This window comes from Carlito syrichta, unplaced genomic scaffold (assembly GCF_000164805.1).
Source record: "Carlito syrichta isolate Samal-C Ts95f unplaced genomic scaffold, Tarsius_syrichta-2.0.1 Scaffold130663, whole genome shotgun sequence".
NCBI lineage: Eukaryota > Metazoa > Chordata > Mammalia > Primates > Tarsiidae > Carlito > Carlito syrichta.
In genome coordinates this window covers 19,324-24,627 of record NW_007074759.1, presented here as the reverse complement: position 1 = coordinate 24,627, position 5,304 = coordinate 19,324, and positions in this window count along the sequence as shown.

Sequence of the window (5,304 nt, the reverse complement as noted above, 5' to 3'; positions counted from 1 at the left end):
CGCGGGGCGTCCACGGGCCTCCACGCGGGCCGGGGGCACGGTGAGGCTGCCCGACGGCAGGCCTGGGTCGCGGCCTTCGGCATTGGCACACGGGTCCTCCTCCCGGGCCCTGGGGGCCAGGGGCACAGCCTTCCCGCGGCCAGCGCCGCCCTCGCCCTCTCTCTCCGCACTCGCCCCTGGCCGGCCCGTGCTGGGCACGGCCAAACGTGCCCCTGGCTTCCTGGCCACGGTCCAGCCTCCACGGCGCATTCCTGACCCCCTGCTGTCCCGAGATGCGCCTCCCGCAGAAGCCGTCAGCGCGCCTCTGGGGTCCTCGCTTTTCCTCAGCCCTTTCTTGGGGTCCACGTCGCACTCGGGGTCCCCGTCACAAGTGAGCAAACTCGACAGGCCATGCTGTGCACACGCCCTTCCCGGGGGCCGAGGACTGCCCGGCGTATCTTCGCGGAGGGAGGACGAAGCGTCAGAGGCGTGGAGCGAGGTGGGTGCCGGGGTCTGTGTCTCGCGCGGGGCCGGGGCGGCCCTGTCTGTCCACGAGGGGCTCTGCTGGCTCCCCCCGGCTCTCGTCCGCAGGATGTCCAGGGCCACTCGGAGTGCCCGCCGGTAGGTCAGCTCCTCCAAGGGTGTGGCAGAGGTCTCCCCCTGTGAGGCTGCAGGGACCAGAAACAGACAATGCCAGCGACGCCTGGCCCGGCGCCCAGGAAGCCGTCGGCACCCGTCAGCTCTTGCACCTGAACGCGGAGGGCAGAACTCCCGCTTCTCACCACGTTTTCCCACAGAGGGGACCCGGCAACCCAACCTCAGCTATTCATTCGGCTCCGAGGCTTTGCTTTTTAATCAAACAAATTTACTGACCTCAACCTGATTGGCTGGAGGGACAAATTCCTCCGAGTCACTAAACAATACCATGGGCAGAACGCATTCAAATGTTTCACAAATCCCCTCGGCCTTACAATTCCAACCTCAATCCAGGTCAATAAAGACCAGCACCAACTACATAAAGAGCCCACGGCTGGGAGCGGCAGGCAGCAGCGGTCAGAAAGCTATTGTGAGCTGGGGAGTGTCCCATCCTCCCTGCAAGGGCATTTCAAAGCCAGGACAGAGCACCTTGTGTTTCTGGTCTCCAGCCCGACCTTCCAACCGCCCAGCCTTGCTTATTCGTTCTGACATCGAGTCATGGCGCGGTTTATTTGAACGAGAGGACGGATGCAATATCGTAACTCAGTGGGCATGATGCCTCCACCAAAGCAGCCTTCCCTGTTGAATATTAAAGGCGCCCACAAACACCCGGCCCCGACACATCCCATGCCGCCGAGGAGGGTGCCATCCTGCGCTACAGCTGCCCGTGAAGGTCCGTGAGGGCCTCTGCGTGAACAATGGCTGCTGTGGGACACACGGGAGACAGGCTTGGGAGGAACTCTGGCCCATCTCTCTGCAGGGCAGTGGTTACTTACAAACGGAGTAAACACACCCACTCGGTTGAGGAAAAAATGCCACATCTGGGTTTACCGAGCTGCAACGAGGTGGGCGCGCAGGATGCAACCCGGTCCAGAGGGCTCTGGCCAAGCCCGCGTCACCCATAACATGACAGCTGGGTGGGTGTCGGGTGAGGCCCTGGAGGAAGCCCTCCTAGGGCACAGGAGCAGACAGCCCCGCTCCCAGCCTAGCCCCCACGGCAGTATCCATGCCAGGCCTGGGCAGCCTGCGCTCTCCCCGGGGTCCGCTCTGCAATTTTAAACACTCCACCAACAGCCTCCTCGGTGCTAGGCAGAGACCAAGCCCGCCGGGTGGCAAAGGAACCATTTACAAGTCCGACTTCTGGAGGAGCCAAGGAAAAAGACAAGACCTCCCCCTCATGGGCCAAGCTCCTTCCGTGTCTCCGGGATACTGGAGGCCACGGGGAGGCCACGAGCGACGGCAGCAAGGTGGCCTGAAGCCCCGCGAACCGCTCTGCGCGTCAAGAGCACGGCTGGCTCGGGGGCAAACTCTGCAGAGGTCGACGACAGCGGACCCGTGTTTTTCTTCTCCCCGCGCCCAGGGGACCCACGCCCCCTCACGTGAAGAGCACAATGGACAGGGCGCATCCCTCCCAGAAGCGGCACCCCCACCCGCTCCCAGACTGGCTCCGACTCTCCGGAGCCTGCGGCCACGGGGGACCCGCGCTCACCTAGCGAGCTGGCGATGGCTTCGATCTGGGACTCCCGCAGGGCCTCCACCTCGCTGCTCTTCACCCTAATTCTGCAGGGACAGAGCCCAGCGTTAGCGCCGCCAGCCTCTGCCGCCAGGCACGTTCACATGTGCCTTTCTTTAGATGACAAAAGCACGAAATTCATTTTCCTCAACCTTTCTCTTAAATGAGAAGACACAGCCACCTAGGAATTCACCCGCCTGAGGTGAGGCGGCGAGAGCCCTGGTAGACGTGTTTTTTGTTTTTCATTTTTCCTTTTAAGACAGAAAAGGTTGGCTGGATTTGAGAGTAAAAATGCATTCAAATTGTGACTTTTATGAGGCAAATCCTACTTTCAACTGCACAAATAATTCCTCTGCTGGGTTTTCCAAGTGGATGATAATGTCACTAAAAGCTGTTTACAGCCCGGCAGGTGGGTTTCCGTGTAAAGGGACGTGTGCTCCTTTTAAACTCGGTTTCAATTACCTTCCCAGCCGCAGGGAAAGTGTGAACGGGGACAGGCAGGAGGCAGAGGAGGCTCTGAAGACAGCAGAAGGAGCGGGCAGCAACGCCACACAGGGAGCGGGGTCACTCGGGACCAGGGACGCATCTCCCGGTCACCTCAGAGCCGGGGAGTCACAAACCACCCAGTACCTCTGTCGCCACTGCCCCAAGACAGTCCAGTGTCTGTCAGCAGACACTCAGGAGCAGACAATCACGTGCCTGACAATTTTGCCTCTGGATGCCGAATAACAGTTTAATTCGAGTGACAGGCTCAAAAACCAAATACTGCAAAATTGATAGGCCTGTCAGACAAGCTTCTAGAAAAACAGACACACGGGTCTCTGGGAAGGAAGATCCTGCTCTCACCCCACAGGTCACGCGGCTGTGAGTCACATCTACCCTCTCAGCAGAAGTCCCAGGACGCTGAGGGTTCTCCATCTCCAGACATAAAGCCCAGTCAACCATTTTTCCTGCAAGGTGCTCACAGGCGTGAGTGAGCTATCGTAACTCAGCAGTTAATAGGTGCCTAAGAGGGCACTTTACTTTTTTAGGGAGCATGGAACTGAATTCCCGAAATCCATACAGAAAATAAATAGTATTTTTTTAAAAACGGAACACTTAACTTTTCCTCTAGGGAGAGTATTTGAACATCCAGAAAAAATTCCTTTTTTCTCTTATTTTTTGTTGATACCTCAGTTCTGGTCAAAACCTATTAAAGAAAAAAAAAAGAAACCCATGTTATCAAGACAAAACAAAGGACAGTGATGACATACACGTGTGGAAAGACGTCCCGAAGGTACACAGCCACAGGAGCCGAGACGCTCGGCCTTTGTTTCATGGATGGGGAAACCGAGGTATGAGAGGGCAGCAGCCAGCGCAGGACAAGACCCTGGCTCCGCCAAGGTGGCCAGCCCTGTCCACCCGACTGCTGGAGGGGGCCCTCGGGATACGGCCATCATCGACTACCATGTGGCTCCTGGCCAGGTATGGGAGTCGGCGCCCATGTGCCTGGATCACCAACTCGGTTCATTTTTGTCTTTTCAGCGAGGAAGAAAAAAACACTTCCAGAAGTATAACCTTGTGAGCACTAGACCGAGACCCCATTAAGCGGGGACGGGCCTCGGTACCCATCGTTCCGCCTCAGCGCTTCACTGAAGCAGCTCCTAGCCACCTCCTGATAAAGACTTTACTTGTCATGCCAAGTCGTTTCTCATTCCTGAAATTACAGAAGAGTGCTGTCACCTTCGCAGGCCACAGGCGCGTGGCCCATCTGCAGAGGACGTACATGGCATCGGCCATGACTGAGGCTCATGGGTCAACGGGGGACGATGTGGCACAAGGTGCTGGCAGGTCCCACGCGATGTGACCTGCAATAAAACACACACAGTGAGCCAGGCTCGGTGGCTCAGCCTGTAACCCGTGCCTTTGGGAGGCTGAAGTGAGTGGACTGCCTGAGCCCGCGGGTTCATGACCCGCCTGGGCAACTTGGCGAGACCTCATCTCTACAATAAATCAAAAATTAGCCGGGCATGGTAGCATGTGCCTATAGTTGCTTGGAAGGGTGAGGCGGAAGGATCGCCGGAGCCCACAGGTCAAGGCTGCAGTGGCCAGGAGCGGCCACTGCACTCCAGTCTGGGCGACAGATTGAGACTCCAACTCAAAAAAAAAAAAAAAAAAGAAACCACACACACTGGCTTAAAACACCTTGGACCGTGCCGGGGTAGGGCAGGCCTCGAGGGCAGAGGCAGGCGGCTCCCCCTCGATGGAGGCCAAGTCCACCGTCCCAACATGCCCATGCCGGAGAGCCGCACGCTACCACACCCGGCTGGCAGAGGCGCCGCTCTGTCCGCAAATGAAGCGGCCGGCCCTTTCCCGGCTCCCAAATAGATTATTCTTAAAAGGTTTCTGAATAAATCATCTCCGAGCCGAAGCCCTGCCTCAACTGGCAGGAGCGGTGTTTTAAACAGTTAAGGCACACACCCTCCCCTATTTGGGGACTAACAGTTGACAACAGTTCATAGCTACAGGGAGGGCCGCTCAGGCTGCCGTGTCCCTGAAAGAATGGGACAGCTGCAGACGGCTCATTTCAGCAGTGGGAAGGACAGGGCTGGGGGCTGACCAGAGGGCGGTCGTGGGAGGGGGGTCCCAGCAGCAGGGAAGACGGGCGACATGGCAGAAGAGGAGGGGGTTCAGGCAGAAGGAAGGGGGGAGGAGAGACCAAGCAACAGACGGGGTCACAAGCAGCAAAAGTGGGGGTTCAGGCAGCAAGGATGAGACTCACGGCAGGCAGAGGCAGAGGGGGAGTCCACAACAGCAAGGATGGGAAATGTTATGGTAGGGGGCTCAGGCAGCAGGAATGGGGTGTTCAGCAATAGAGGAGGGGGTTCAGGAGCGGGGGCTTTAAGGCACAGGCGGGGGGTTCAGGCAGCAAGGATGAGGCTAATGATAAGGGTGGGGGGGTTCGGGAACGGGGTGCTTACGGCACAGGTGGGGAGGTTCAGCGGGGGGGGGGTTAACAGCACAGGGGCAGGGACCGGGCTTGCCACGCAGGTGGAGGGGTTCAGGTTGCAGGGAGGGGCTCAGGCAGCAAGGATGGGGCTGACGACAAGGTGGCGGGGGTCAGCAGCAGGGAGGGG